This window comes from Danio rerio, chromosome 20, assembly GCF_052040795.2.
Source record: "Danio rerio strain M-AB ecotype USA chromosome 20, GRCz13ab, whole genome shotgun sequence".
In the NCBI taxonomy this organism is placed as follows: Eukaryota; Metazoa; Chordata; class Actinopteri; order Cypriniformes; family Danionidae; genus Danio; species Danio rerio.
The window spans coordinates 25,260,307-25,277,500 of NC_141040.1; the positions used below are offsets into that span (position 1 = coordinate 25,260,307).

A 17,194-nucleotide genomic window follows, 5' to 3' on the forward strand; every position below is an offset into this window, starting at 1 on the left:
CAGCAACCCGCGCCCTGGAACGTAAATGGAAAAAAACTAATTTAGAGGTCTTTAGAATTGCGTACAAAGACAGTATGTCCAGCTATAGGAGGGCTCTAAAATCTGCCAGGACCGAGCACCTGCGCAAACTGATAGAAAATAATCATAACAATCCTAGATTTTTATTTAACACCATCTCTAAATTAGCAAATAATCGGTCATCCTTGGAACAAACTACTCCACCGCAAATTAGTAGTGATGACTTCATGAATTTTTTCAGTAATAAAATAGAAGGCTTTAGACAGAAAATAGGAGATGCCAAACTTTCTGCACCGGCTTATACTCCAAATCCTGTAAATATTTCATTAAATCATAATAATAACCTACACTGCTTCAAAATCATAGAACATGAAGAGTTAGTGAAAATTATAAATAGCTCTAAACCAGCTACGTGTATGCTGGACTCAATTCCAACAAAATTACTGAAAGAGCTGCTACCTGCTATAGGAGAACCTCTTCTTAACATTATCAACTCTTCTTTATCTATAGGCCATGTTCCAAACTCTTACAAGCTAGCTGTTATTAAGCCTATTATTAAGAAACCGCAACTAGACACCAAAAACTTAGCTAACTATAGGCCTATTTCAAATCTTCCATTTATGTCTAAAATACTAGAAAAAGTTGTTTCCACTCAATTATGCTCTTTTCTGCAGACGAACAATATTTTTGAAGTGTTTCAGTCAGGTTTCAGGGCTCACCACAGTACAGAAACCGCCTTAGTGAAAATAACCAACGATTTACTCTTAGCTGCTGACCGAGGGTGCGTCTCGCTATTAGTTTTACTCGATCTTAGTGCGGCATTTGATACCATTGACCACAATATCCTCATAAATCGCTTAAAGTCTACAGGTGTCCAGGGACAGGCTATACAATGGTTTAAGTCATACTTAACTGACCGCTACCAGTTTGTAAATCTTAATGGACAGCCTTCACAAATCTGCCCAGTAAAGTATGGGGTGCCTCAAGGATCAGTTTTAGGCCCTTTACTGTTTACAATTTACATGCTACCTATGGGAGACATTATTAGAAGACATGGGATCAGCTTTCACTGCTATGCAGATGATACTCAATTATATATTTCCACTAAACCTGACGAGACGTCTGAACTTTCTAAACTAACTGAGTGTATCAAAGACATCAAAGACTGGATGACCAACAATTTTCTTCTCTTAAACTCAGACAAAACAGAATTATTACTTATTGGGCCTAAATCTTGCACACAGCAGATCTCGCAACTCAATTTACAATTAGAGGGATACAAAGTTAGCTTTAGCTCTACTATAAAAGATCTGGGTGTCATATTAGACAGCAATCTAACTTTTAAAAACCATATATCCCATGTCACAAAAACTGCCTTCTTTCATCTGAGAAATATCGCTAAATTACGAAATATGCTATCCATCTCAGATGCAGAAAAGCTAGTCCATGCTTTTATGACTTCGAGACTGGATTACTGTAATGCTCTATTTGCTGGCTGCCCAGCATCCTCTATTAACAAACTTCAATTAGTGCAAAATGCAGCAGCCAGAGTTCTGACCAGGTCTAGAAAATATGATCATATAACCCCAATTTTATCCTCCTTACACTGGCTGCCTGTTAAATTTCGTATTGAATTTAAAATATTACTTCTCACCTATAAAGCTCTAAATAATCTAGCTCCTGTTTATCTAACCAACCTTCTGTCTCGCTACGAACCAACTCGCTCCTTAAGATCTCAAAATTCAGGGCTTCTGGTAGTACCTAGAATAGCAAAATCAAGTAAAGGAGGTCGAGCCTTCTCTTTCATGGCTCCTACACTCTGGAATAGCCTTCCTGGTAATGTCCGAGGCTCAGACACACTCTCCCAGTTCAAAACTAGATTAAAGACCTATCTGTTTAGTAAAGCATACACTCAGTGCATCACCTAGCGGGTTCCACACTGGCTTCTACAGCTTGCTTATATACACTATGAACAGCAGCTACGCTAATTATTCTCTTTATTCTCTATTTTCACCTGGGGATACTCATCCCGAGGTCCTCAGATTAGGCGGAGTCACTGATTGGATCCAAGACCAGCGACATGATTATCCCAAGGATTCCATATCCGGGACCAGGCCATATCCTGAGCTGCTGCTGCGCTGATGGTCGTGGGGAGTGGAGAACATGAGTCTGATTCCAGCGACGCTCCAGGGACAGACGAGTCTTCATTGAGGCCATCTTCCAGCATAAACCACGGCGAATGAAGTTCTGCACAAGACTTTTGGCCAGCGGAGAAATTAAAATGGTCGTGCCCAACTGAGTCTGGTTCTCTCAAGGTTTTTTTTCTTCACTCCCATCAGGTGAAGTTTTTTTTCCCTCTCCGCTGTCGCCACTGCCTCGCATGGTTCAGGATTGGTAGAGCTACGCATCGATGAATTTGCTCTTCAGTGTTTGAACTCTCAGTAATGATTAAATCACACTGAACAGAGCTAAACTGAACTGAACTGAACTTAAACACTAAAACCTGAACCACACTGTTCCAATTACTATGACCATTTATGTGAAGCTGCTTTGACACAATCTACATTGTAAAAGCGCTATACAAATAAAGCTGAATTGAATTGAATTGACAGTGACTGAAAGTTGGCAGAATTTAGTCAATATAACCAACTGACCATCTGCTTACACAGGTAGCATGCTTACAACCATTAGACATCTGCGTGAGATGCGAATCACCACGACTTATAAACACAGCAGATAGCATGATTCCATGTATTCAGCTAACAAAACAACCAAACCTTTTCCATTCAGGGAATTATAGTTCTTATTTGTCCTTATAAATGATTAATATTGAGGTCTAATAGCCATACAGTGTTTTTTCTTTCCGAATAATAGACTGATAAAAAGAGAATCTCAAATTCCCCAAATCTTTAAAAACGTTTGACTCTAATATACAGTATAAACAAACAAACAACAAATCCCAACACAAATCATTCAGGTTAAGTTAATTGGTTTTGACAAAAATGAAAGTGGATTGAACATACAACTATTAAGCTGTCCCAAAAGATCTCAAGAATTGTGCTGATTCAGCTCATTGTAAATATGTATTTTTAGCAATTAGTGTTTGAGTGTGCAGTATTGTGATCAAAGTATTAAAAATTTGCTTTCATTTTTCATGTTAACTTTTTGTTTACTCCTTAAACTGGGATCATTGATCGTTTTCGAGAACAGGAAACACTGAGGTTACAGTACACAAACATGTACAGTAGCTATGACTACAGCGACCTGAATACCTTTAAACTGTTACCTGCTGAATGTCATAATTCTTACAAGAATTGCAGATAAACCCAAGAACAAATCAAATAAAGATGAAAAATGTGGACACTCGCTAGACCTCTGCCTACTCATTGATCCATAAATTCAAAATTGGCGACGTATCGCAATATAAAGCAACAGTGATATCGCGTTGCCATTGTCAGTAGGCATGCCTCATTGCCATCTAGCAGTTAAGAAATGTAATTGCATTTTTATTTACCTCAAAATGAAAAGCAAATTATGTAGAATGTGTATAAATGTGTCTGCAAAATGACAATAAACTGTTTTAATGATTCTTGGTCTAATACAGGGCTATGACTAAGCTATTGATATTAGACCTTTGATTGCCTTGAGTTCGCCGGGGTGCCTAAAAGTAGAGTACACATAGCCTGTCTAATTCAAAGCTAAACTATGTCTATGGGAGTCAGTTTTGATTGAATGATGTACACATAATTACTTGACTTCAATAAAAGTGTTCACAACAGTAGGCCAAATCTACATGCAACCAATTTTAAGATTTTTTTTTGGCTACACTCATCACTTGTGCTAATAGAGCTATGGCCACACTATTAAAAATATATACCCCTGCTTGTCTCAATTTCGTCGGATGGGCTAAAAACACATAGCCCATGACTGGTCGTTAAATTCAGAGCTAAATCATGGCTACAGATAGATTATTTCTATAAAATTGTACTCATAGTTTATTTAACTTTTCTAAAAATGGTCTGATGTCATGAACCACAAAACAGTTGGCAAACACTACATCAAGTAGTGATTAAATGAAACACTACATCAAGAGTAAATGTTCTACCCAGAATGAAACATTCATACATTTTTATTATGTACCAAGTATTGGATCTCTGTGTCGCGTATTCAATTCGGTATGATGATTACCTCGCTTGGTGTGTTATCATCTAAAGTCCCAGATTCAGTTTATAAGCTTGAACTAGATACAATTCTTTAATGTTGATATTGCATTTTTTTTTTTTTTTGTGGTTTTTACTTGATTGAGGAAGGATATTTCTCGGTAATAAAAACATTGTTGGAAATATCGGACAAAGCATGAAATTGGGACAATATAAATTGAATAGCTAACACTACAGGACTGTCCCAGGATAAAAAAACGAAACATCTGGTCACCTTAACAGATGGATTAATACAAGTGTTGAAAATTCAGTGTGGTTGTACTTGACACGTCAGATTTGAGCTATAGCTCCACAGAAAACAGCCGTTTATAATTCATATGTATTAAATTCAAGGACTCTGATGTGGTCCACCCAGTGTGGGCTGTGATGGACAGGAGGATGTTCGCACCTCTTTGATAAATGGCTCTGTCTGCTCAGACTTGCCAGAGCAGAGATCTGATAGCGTTACTGCTGTGAAATACAGAGCTTGTGCGGGACTCTAAACTAATTTTACATGCCTCCTACTGACAAGCCCTACACCGGCCATTTGCAGTGCAATCAATCACAAGGGTGCTAAGGATACAAACCTTGTGTTTTTGTTGCTTATAAGATTACAGTTGAGTTGATTTGTGGACGAGTCTTATTTTGATTCGATAACACCTCAGCACAGCGTGAACCTTGCAGAGTGTCAATGTGATAAGCACACCAACCACAACGATTGTTTCATAGTTGGAACAGATGAAATCGGTGTGTAGTGCTACTGATGCTGTTAAGATGCTGTGTGCGTGACAGAATCTGACAAGCAATGCATATCATTTTGCACATACAGTACAAGCAGCTTCACTGTATTCTGTTGGCTCACTGAGAGCTTCTTGCTTGCATTAGCGATATTACAACTCCAACCAGAGTGGTTTTTCTTATTATCTGAATAATACTATTTTTACTGCTCTCATTCTTGGTGAGGAATTAGACACAATGGACCATATGAAATCACTCTCACACTATGATGTGGGAACACTCAGCTGATGTCATTGGGTTTTATGGCAATTTGAGTGTGAAGCCAAAGCTCTCCGCAGTGGCGTCAGAGTTTGTTGAGGTTCAGACTTAGCAGAACAACTGAGTATAGATGAAGACAGGCTTGCTTTCTTCCTTTAAAGGGATAAATCATCTAAACATGAACGTTAGGTCATTATGTATAAGGATGGTTCAACAAAAAACGATTAACTATAACTCCACTGAATGAGAATGAGAGTATAGTCCCTAGTTCAGGGGTGTCCAAACTCAGTCCTGGAGGGCCGGTGTCCTGCATATTTTAGTTCCAACCCTAATTAAACACACCTGAACCAGCTAATTAAAGTCTTTCTAGGTATACTAGAAACTTATAGTGAGGTGTGTTGAAGAAAGTTGGAGCTAAACTATGCAGGACACCGGCCCTCCAGGACACTAGTTATATCAGACTAGAAAATATAAACGTTTTATTTTCTGTCTGATTCAGTGCGCTACCTGATAAAAGTCTTGTCGTGGATCCCAGTTTTAAGAACAACAAATAATAACTTGACTTCTAGTAATTTGGAAGTTTGGTGAAGAAAAAATCATGGTTTGGGGTTACATTCAGTACGGGGGCATGTGAGAGATCTGCAAAGTGGATGGCAACATCAACAGCCTGAAGTATCAAGACATTTACGCTGCCCATTACATTACAAACTACAGGAGAGAGCAAATTCTTCAGCATGATAGCACTTTTTCTCATACTTCAGCCTCCACATCAAAGTTCCTTGAAAGCAAAGATGGTCTAGGTGCTCCAGGATTGGCCAGCCCAGTCACCAGACATGAATATTATTGTGCATGTCTGGGGTAAGGTTCTTTGCCATTCCAGATGACTTTATTAATAAGTTATTTGAGTCATTGCAGAGATGTATTGATGCAGTTCTCCAAGCTCATGGGAGTCATACACAAAATTTATTCTTCTTTCCACTGACCCATGACTTTATATTCTGTACTGTACATGATTTCTGAAGTCTGACCGTACTGTCCTAATTAAAAAATTCAAAATCAAGACATAATCATATTTTATTTTGGTAAAATAAGCATAATCTAGAGGCCTTTGCCTTTCATATAAGCCACTTCTGATCCCAAATGATCAACTAGAAGTTATTAATTGTTGTTCCTAAAATTGGGATAGGCGATAATACTTTAGTCAGGTAGTGTACACAATATAACTACTGAAGAGTCAAGCTTTAAATATGAAAATAAATTAAGTGAGATGCAAATGGTCTAATCCAATTCAATGATTTATGCTAAGTTAGGCTATAAGTGCTTTATATAAGACTCTGAGTTTCTAAACCTAAAAAGTTATGTTACCATTCAATGATGTGATTTAAACTTAACTGCAATATTGCATAAAACATTTGCAAATAAAACACCATTTTCATCAAACGAGTCAAAGAAAACAAAATTGCTGCTTCCTGATAAATATATGAAGAAAAAACAGAAAAATGAAATTTGCTGTAATACTGTAGGAGTTGGCATTTTGTGTGTTTTGCTTTTATAATAAATTAAAGAAGAAGAAGACAAAACGCAATGACTGCTCTGTGGGAGAAAATTATACTGAATTACTTTGATGACAGACTTTAACTAAGTGACTTAAGCTTTAGAATGACCAAAACAACATTTTAGATATTTTACAATGTGTTCTGTAAACTGGTTCGTCCATTAATGCCTTCCTATTGCACCATTTTTTATCATCAAATGATCCAAGACAAAAATATTATGATTTTTTGGTGCTCACGCTGGAAATATGCTGCATACTTTTATTGTCAAATAAACTGTTTATCCTACAGTTGTGCCCATACATTTTTATGTGCATTTTCAAAATGCATGTGCATCTTGTCTTTTCTATTAATGATTTTTATGCAGATGGAAACAAGTTGTACGAGTTCTCTTCTGATGAACACGTACACACACACACAGATTTTGATGAATGTTGGTAAAAAGTCTGTTGTCGGTACAATCCTGTTTTTTCCCTAATATGGAGGTCAGTGGTCACCATCCACTGTCTGGTTACCAACATTCATCAAAATCTCTTCTTTTGTGTCCCTATTACTCTAGTTTAAATGTTACGTTTAGTTGTAATGTTTTAATAACAAACACACATCAGCACATTTCTTAAAAGTGTCCCAATTTAATTGTTTAAAGATTAATTCTTTACAAACACTTTTTAACTCATGTCTTTATAAATATTTCCTGCCTCATTGTCTGTATATAAAAAGATTCATTTAGCAGTTTCAGTTAATGTGCGAAGTGTCACAAGAATAAATGTTTTGTCTTAAATGTTTCTTTACAACCTGATGTTGTCCAATTGAAGTGTTTGAGGGTCTATGTTTTTTTTGTGTGTCATTATGAAAATGTGTTACAAATCAGTTAGCAGGCGACAAGCTTAAAACTAAAACATGACAAACTGAAATTACTGACCAAACTGTTGTTTCTTTCAGGAGACAGTGAGTACATTTACGTGGACACCAATATTTCGATTTTAATGTGATTAAGACAATATTATGATTAAGAGTCTACAATGTAAACAGCAATTTTTTATTAATTTAATTTAATCTGATTAAGGTCATAATCGAACTAAAGAGAAATCGAACTATGACATGTGGAGTATGCCGATGTTAGTCTTTATTGAAGTGCAGTACAGACATGTAAACACCTTTATCAAATTATTACCGTTGTGTAAGACTTTGCACCTTGTTTTGTGAAAGGATAATCCACACACACTCACACACACACACTCACACAGCTGTTTGTTTGTTTATTCTTTATTTATTCTTTGCACCTACTTTCTATTCTTTGAGTCAGTAAAAACTACAAACACCTGAAATCATGAAATGCTGAGATTTTTTTACATTCAGCATGCAGTATGAACTTTCATTAAAACAACACTCTTCCAGCAGTTAGTAGCATACAATATCTCGTTTGTCATGGGGGGCATGCATGAAATGTTCCCGAATGAAAGTGAAAGTGCCAAACTGCAGTTAAAGTCAACAAATTAAAAATGAAACACTCGTAATTACATGAACGGGATGATGAAAGGAACATTCAAAAGGCAACTCATGTAAATGCTTTAGTCTTATTATTGTCTTAATTTGATTAAGACAAGTAATTAGATTTGACATTTACATGGACACCAATAATCTGATTTTAATGTGATTAAGACAATACTCTGATTAAGAGTCTACCATGTAAATAGCGATTTTTGATTAATTTAATTTGATTAAGGTCATAATCGAACTTAACAGAAATTGGATTAGGACAAGTGGAGTATGCCGAATTTGGTCGCAGTATTAAAGTGCAGTACAGACATGTAAACACCTTAATCAAACTATTACTGTCATGTAGGACTTTTTAACGCATTTTGCATCAGAATATTCTATACACACACACATCTGTTTGACACTATACTCTGCACCTACCGAGTCAATGAAGAACCACAGACACCTGCATGGCAAAATGTTTTTTGGCCATACAGAGTGCGCTATCAAATTCCATTAATAACAACACTCTTCCAGCAGTTCATACTCGCATCCAATATCTCAGTTTGTCATGAGGGCATGCATGAATAAATGTTAAAGTCATCAAATAAAAATAAAACACCCAAAATTACAGTAAAACTCTGGAGGAAACTTGAATAGCATGGTAACTCAATGACGCTAATCGAATTATGTAAAACAGGATCATGAAAGGAACATTCAAAAAGCAACTCATGAAAACACCTTAATCATATTGTCTTATTCAGATTAAGGCTAATAATTCGATTACTGATGTCCACGTAAACCTAGTCAATTACTTTTTTTTTGGCTGTGCTCTTTTAACCAGCTAGTAAGTGCTGTTCAGGTAAACCTCAATCCTCTGACCTCTAAAGGTGCTCTAGCGACAGACGCTAGAGGCCATGGTCTTTAGCCTCCTTGTTAGAGCAACTTACTCCCATGCGTAAGGTCGCCAGTTCGATACCCGCTCAAATCGGGTTGGGTGGTGCAGGACCGGCTGGGTTACATTGGTGCCGTGACCCGAATGGAAGTGAGGTTTAGGGGGGTGAGTGTAACGGAGGCCAGATAGTAAGTGTTGTTCAGGTAAACCTTACTCCTCTGACCTCTAAAGGTGCTCTAGCGACAGACTCTAGAGGGAATGGTCTTTAGCCTGCTTGGAAGAGCAACCGACTACCATGCAGAAGGTCACCAGTTCGATACCAGCTCAGAGTGGGTTGGGTGGCATGGGACCAGCAGGGTTAAACTCTAAATCTTTAAAACATAGGAGGTATTTTACATTCTCAACTAATGTAACTGTGCATAAAATATGATATCTGAAAAATCACAATAGGGACAATCTACTTGCAAATCACTGTACCTTTAAGTTCCACGAAACATTGCTTTCATAGCTTATAGCAGTCATCAAACTCAAATAGATGGTCTTGCTCGGATTTTGCTTGAAATGTGTGTGGGATGCTTGATTATGCAGAACTCTCTCAGAGAGCCTCAGGAGATTTAACCAGACATCCCTCAAAAACGCAGAGGTTTCGAATCGGCAAAGGAGTGCCACTCTCAGACTAAAAAACATTGCTGGCATAGCTGTATAATTGCTTTTGATGCTGAAGAGATTGTAAACATGTGCCTGTCGATCCTCACATAGACAAGTTTCTGAGGAAATAGATTACTTTGAGCAAATGATCCTCACCTGCAAGCAGTGGCATAATATTTGCGGATTTCCATGGCTACTCTTTTAAGAGCGCATGCGTCCAAAGAAAGCAAAGTGAAAGTTAGATGCTCATTCTTTGAGGCTTGTCATGTACCACTTATGACAATTCAGGGTTGAGTTCGCTCTTTCTTTTGAACTGGATCATAAATGCTTGAATGAAACCTTGAAACCATTAATACATCTCAGTCGAGGCTCAGTTGGCATGGTGATTGCTGGCATTTCAAGTGACAAATGGAGATCTATAGGCTCTTATGTAAGTGTTTGTTCAACTCCCACAAGTATGATAGAAATCGTAGGAACCCAGCTTTCACTTTTAGAGCCAATTAGTGTGTGTGTGAGGTAAGAGGTGTTTACTTGTTTGTTGGGCAACATCTTGGCACGCAGAAGCACTTTCAGGTAGGGTGTAGATGTCTATTCACTGCTCATAAGCCTTTCATTTATATGGCTTTCATTCTTCTAAATCAAATAAAAGTTTGATTGCCTGCTTTCTGTGTTGTTGGATATCCAGTAAGGAATTTTAGGGAGTTGTGCAGGATTGTCTAGGCCTGTATTTTCATGTTTACTCATTGAGTCTGTGATTAATAAGGATGTCCGGGAAGTTTAAAAAAAAAAAAGTTATACAATGACATGTTTTATATAATATAAAAAGATACTAATCTACTGACGTAATAGAAGTTTCCCCTTCCTGCAATTTCCTGGAAATTTTTTTTAAAAATGTCATTTTAATAATAAAGGATTGCAAAAACGACACAATAAATCCTGTTAATTAACAGCAAGTTAAATGAATAGATCAAAAATCAGCAGAGAGAATTCAATTGAATTCATGTTTATTTCTAAAGCGCTTTTATAATGTAGATTGTGTCAAAGCAGCTTAACATAGAAGAATATAGTCAATTGAAATTGTGTCTCAGTTTTCAGAGTTGAAGTTCAGTTTAGTTAAATGTGGTAAAAATTTCACTGCTGAAATTCCAAACACAACACATCGATGTGCAGCTCCACAAGTGCCAACCAAACAAGCCAGTGGCGACAGTGACAAGGAACAAACTTCACCAGAAGAACCATATTTAATTTGAAATGATAACATATAAAATAATAATTACCAATATTAACACCATTGGAGCGATGCAGTGGCGCTGTAGATTGTGCTTTCGCCTCACAGAAAGAAGGTTGCTGGTTCGAGCCTCGGCTGGGTCAGTTGGCGTTTCTGTGTGGAGTTTGCATGTTCTCCCTGCGTTCGTGTGGGTTTCCTCCAGAGTGCTCCGGTTTCCCCCACAATCCAACGACATGTGGTACAGGTGAATTGGGTGGGCTAAAATAATCCGTAGAATATGAGTGTGTTTGGATGTTTCCCAGAGATGGGTTGCAGCTGGAAGGGCATCCGCTGCGTAAAACATGTGCTGGATAAGTTGGCGGTTCATTCCGCTGTGGTGACCCCGGATTAATAAAGGGACTAGGCCGAAAAGAAAATGAATGAATGATCACCATTGGAATTAATGTAAATTATGTTTATTTGATTTTATAACTCATGATGGCTCAGAAACCATCCAGATTTGTGAAACCTGTACGTATGCAATGGTTTGTCAATCGGCATACTTAATGTGCCAGAATTGTGTGAGATTTGAGGAAAGTAACTTCAAAAACCAACCTAGGCTCATTCTGAAAAAACGTACCGCTATATACATTGCTGGAGAGCACCAAATATGTCCCAGGAGGTACTTTTTTTTGCAGTTTTTGTTTTTGCGAATCTACCAGAGGACACTGTGTATGGGATACCAAATTTTGAGATCCCAAATTTCTCTTGTGAGTGCTTTTTACGTCTGCTGTTCTTGCGTAAATCCACCACAGGCAGCTGTTGACTGACTGACTGACCAATTAACTGAGCCACCATCCGCCTTTCCTAAACCCAACCGATAGTGTTTTCAAAAGCACAGATTGACCATGTTCCCTAAACATCAACTAACAGTTTTAAAAATCAATCCAGAAAAAGAAAAGCCCTCACCTGATTTTTACCATGTTTTCAGATTTTACCACATTCTCACCCTGTTATTTACTTGTTTATTTTTATTTTTGGCTTCGGTTTTTGTCTTACCCAATCAAAACAAGCATGAATGTGTTATGATGTTTGAAAAAAAATTCTAACCATGTTAATAATATGGTAAAGGGGTGGCATGGTGGTTCAGTGGTTAGCACTGTCACCTCACAGCAAAAAGGTCACTAGTTCGAGTCCCAGCTGGACCAGTTCGCATTTCTGTGTGGAGTTTACATGTTATCCCCGTGTCCATGTGGGTTTTTAGTTTTCTACCATAGTTCAAAGACATGCGGTATAGGTGAATTTAATGTGTGTGTGTGTGTGTGCGTGTGTGTGTGTGTGTGTGTGAGAGAGAGAGAGAATGTGTGTATGGGTATTTCCCAGTGCTGGGTTGCAGCTGGAAGAGCATCTGCTGTGTAAAACATATGCCGGAACAGTTGTCAGTTTATTCCACTGTGGTGACACCTGATAAATAAGGTACTAAGCCGAAGGAAAATAAATGAATAAATAATATTATGTTAGGTAAAATATTTAATGTTGACTGGGTTTAAACTATTATGCACTTTCTTTTTTTTTAAATTAACATTTCACTCAGTTTGTGCTTAAGTAAATTATTTCAGCAACAAGTACTCTTTTCAAACATTTACTAAAGTACATTTCTTTTTCACCAGGAATGAATTGCATGATTTGTGTAAGTATTAATTAATACATATAGACAAATCAAATGAGTGTTTTAGTCAACCAAAATGAAATATGCTTTATTTAGAAATTATTTCAAAATCCTTATAGGCCAATTCCCGCCTTATCTTGTCTCCCAGGTTTTCTCTGCATTTACGTATATGTCTGATGTAGCCTGAAGAACATGTGACATATATAAGTGTCTACTGAGGCATGAAACTACTGAATCATTTATCCCTCCCACTGCAGGTTTCCACAACCATTTAGCAGATGCTTCCATCCAAAACGACAGTTTGCAGATTGCAGGCACGGTCCCTTAAGAGCTTCTTGCTTAAGGGCACATTTTGGGATCTCAGACACTCTCCAGTTACTCGATCACCTCTATACTTTGGACACAGTCTACTGTACCCATAGAGAAAACACTAAATCATTCATGCCCCACATTATGCTGTATCATGGCCCATTGGATGCCATGAATTTTGAAGCTGGTGAAAAACACGGCACTTATGCAACAAAGCTCAAGTTTGATTTTTATCCCTCAGAGGCAATATAATTCCTCTCGGGTGGAGTATTGTAGAAATGCTGATGGTGAAATCGTGCATCGGCATGCCTGGCCTGTAAAAAGAGAGTGATGCCAGTATATGAGCAGCGATTAGGAAAGAGAGTAACGACAGCGTGATCCTTTGCTCTTATCGCTGGATTTTAAAGCAGATAAGGCCTCTGCATTCACCCGGACATTAGTAGTGATGAAGTGAGTCTTCAGTCCTTTATGTGAGCCGTCTTCAAATTACTCATCAATCAAGAGCTCTCTACAAGCAGGACGAGGCTCTTTGAAAACCCTTACTGTTTATGAGCGTAAGAAGATATTGATGAAATGCTGCTTTTAAAAGGGACAGTTCAACCGTAAATGAACGTTCTGTCATCATGTAGTAACACTTGTGTTGATAAAAACCTTCTGTGGAACACAATAAGAGAGATGTTTTGGTAACATGGAAACACTTTGCTTTTGATGGTCTGTATTTTATATTTTGCTAGAATCTACTGTCAACTTATTTGAGTAACTCTGGTCTTAACCTTATAGTCTGTTAATACCTCTAATGAGAGTTACTTGATAAACTATTGTAAATATAACCAAAATATATTTATTTAAATTAATTAAAATTTTATTTAATTCCAAGTAACTTAAAAAATGAGGTTAAACCAGATTATCTGTAACATACTGTAACAAAATCACACACTCACTGGCCACTTTATTAGGTACACCTGTTCAACTGCTCGTTAACGCAAATTTCTAATCAGCCAATCTTATGGCAGCAACTCAATGCATTTAGGCATTTAGGCAAGGTCAAGACGATCTGCTGCAGTTCAAACTTAGCATCAGAAAGAGGAAGAAAGGTGATTTCAGGGACTTTGAATGTGGCATGGTTGTTGGTACCAGACAAATATTTCAGACACTGCTGATCTACTGGCCTTTTTACACACAACCATCTACAGGGTTTAAAGTGAATGGTTCAAAAAAAGAGAAATCATCCAGTGAGGGGTAGTTCTGTGTGCGCAAAAGCCTTGTTGATGAGGTCAGAGGAGAATGGCCAGACTGGTTTGAGCTGATAGAAAGGCAACAGTGACTCAAATAACACCTCGTTAGAACTGAGGTATGCAGAAGAGAATCTCTGAATGCACAACATGTTAAGGCGGATGGGCTACAGCAACAGAAGACCACACCAGGTGCCACTACTGTCCACAATAAGAGCAGGAAACCGAAGCTACAATTCATACATGCTCACCAAATTTGGACAATAGAAGATAGAAAAAAACGCTGCCTGGTCTGATGAGTCTTGATTTCTGCTGTGACATTTGGATGGTAGAGTCAGAATTTTGTGTCAACAGTATGATTGCATGGATCCATTCTGATTGTATCAACGTTTCATGCTGGTGATGGTGGTGTAATAGTGTGTGGATATTTTATTGCCACACTTTGGGCCCAATATTACTAATTGAGCATCAACGTGCCAACGCCACAGCCTACCTGAGTAGTTTTGCTGACCATGTCCATCCCTTTATGACCATAGTATACCCATCTTCTGAAGGCTACCTCCAGCAGGATAACGTGCTGTTATAAAGCGCATATCATTTTGAACTTTTTGAACATGACAATGAGTTCACTGTACTCAAATGGCTTTCACAGTCACCAGATCTCAGTCCAATAGAGCACCTTTGGGATGTGGTGAAACGGGAGATTCACATCAGGGATGTGCAACCGACAAATCTGCAGCAATTGCGTGATGCTTTCCTGTCAATATGGACCAGAATCTCTGAGGAATATTTCCAGTGCCTTGTTAAGTCTATGCCACAAAGGATAAGGGCAGTTCTGAAGAAAAAAGTGGGACCAACCCTGTACTAGTAATGTGTACCTAATAAAGTGGCCAGTGAGTGCAAATTGTCCTGATCATATCGTTTTTTTTGCAGTGTGATAACAGATATTAAATAACTAATGTTAATATACTGAGGTTTATTGAAAAGTTTTTTTTTTTTGGTTAATGTTAAAATTAAAGTAATTAAAATTAATAAATGCCTTCAAAGTATCCAAATTGTCATGTTTAGTTTATGTTAGCTATAGTAATTAAGTAATGTTAACAAACTTTAATATTATCGTAAAGTGTGACCAATATTTTAACAAGTTTTTCAGTGGTTTTTGACTCAAACTGTATGACCATAGTGGAGTTTTAAACCTTCATTAACCTTCACTATTTAAACGAAAAATGACCCCCAAAAGAAATATTGTCATTTGTGTGTCACTTATTTTCATTTTTGGGTGAACTCAAAGTGTTTCATGAAATTTTTATAGCACTGATGGAGCCAGACTACAGCGCCAATGGCTGCTATACCACTGTATATATAGACAGATAGTCATACCACAGCAAAAGAAGCACTTAAACTCCAGATTTACCGCCATGTGCTTCTTATTAAGCCTCAGAAACTGTGGTGCCACTCAGTTAAAATCCCAGCCAATTGTGTTTGCTTTCTTCAAGTAAATGTTAGTCATGTCAAGGTAGAAAGTAAAGCGATCAGAAGGCAAGCCTGAGCCTCAAGGCCTGTGGTTTAGTAGATGACGGTGAGGGCGCAGCGGCTGCGGTGTAGCTGACGCGTGCCGGTCCTGTGCAGGGCGTGTAGGCATTGTGTTGGCACACCCTCTGTCTCTCTCTCATTCTCTCTCTCTCTCACGTCAGCCTGGCCTGTCTCTACAGGAGCCAGAAAACACCCGATGGCTCCATTTGAGTCTCCATTCACTCAGCAAATACAGTACAGTTCTGAATGCCCTCGGGTGGAGAAAACATGCCTACCTGCTACTGCTTTACTCATAACTGATAAGATGTGGAGGAAACATTATGTGTGTGTGGTATCAATTTAGCTTAATCTACCATATAACATATACTCATTTTGTTTTTTGAAAGAAGTTTCTTCTGCTCATCAAGGCACAATTGATTACATAAAAAATATATATTTTTGAATATTATTTGAGCTCACAATAACTTTATTATATTATGTTTTCTATTTTAATATAGTTTATGATGCAAATTTCAACATCATTACTTTAGTCTTGTGCATCATGTAATGCTTTAGTAATTAGTCAGTTTTTATTTTGTTGCTCAGTTCATTTCTTATGATTATCAATGTTAGAAATGGTTGTGGTGCTTAATATATTTATGGAAACCATCATACAATTATGGGACAATAACCGTTTTCAAGGTATACCGTGGTTTGGAAAAGTCAAAATTTTAAAACCATCGAAATTTTCTGCAAAACCATTCATAAGGTATGTTTACGATTTTTTATTTACGTTTTTTTATTTTATTTAGTTTTTTAGGACAACAGTATCTCCAGCAGAAAAAAAATATCCAAAAAATGCCGTTTTAAATTGAAATAAAAATCTGTTTTTAAAAACTAATAAAGACAGCAGAAGTCAATAATTCAATAAGTCAATAAAGTTTTCTGTTCCAAAATATTTTAAATGTTTCTCAAAATAAAATACATTGTGTTTAAAGCGGAAAAAAGTTTTAGCTTTTTTACCCAGATATTTAAAAAGAGCATTATTAGAGCAGAGTAATCGCAATACCTTAAAACCGTGATAATTTTTATCCAAGGTTATACCGTCAGAATCTTATACCGGCCCATGCCTACATACAATACCTTTTAAAAATATGATTCAAAAAATGGGTTCAAAAGGGCAATTAAAGAAATAATTTATTTTTTAAGGCCTCAAATCAAAGTGACAGTAAAGATATTTATGTGGCAACTCATGAAATATTTTATTTCAAATGAATGCTGTTGTTTTTAAATTTCTGTTTCAAAGACTGTATAATGGTTTTAGTCACAGATGTCAGTCATTTACGACTAAGCAACTGTAATAATTAATTATAACAGAGCAGAAAATCACTGATAAAAGTTATTTATGAAGGATCATGTGCTGAAAATTCTAATTTAAATCACCTAAAATAAATACTATTTTAAAATGTGTGAGGAA

At 37.2% G+C, this 17,194-nt stretch overlaps 1 long non-coding RNA gene across 1 annotated transcript in view; it reads right to left on the reverse strand.

The window, feature by feature from the left end:
- Positions 1-1,257: 1,257 nt before the first annotated feature.
- LOC147839147 (uncharacterized) overlaps positions 1,258-17,194 on the reverse strand; it is a 29,169-nt gene continuing 13,232 nt past the window's right edge. Inside the window, exon 2 of the long non-coding RNA XR_015518350.1 lies at positions 1,258-2,633. This is a non-coding gene — a long non-coding RNA (uncharacterized LOC147839147). The remainder of the gene's footprint in view (positions 2,634-17,194) is intronic.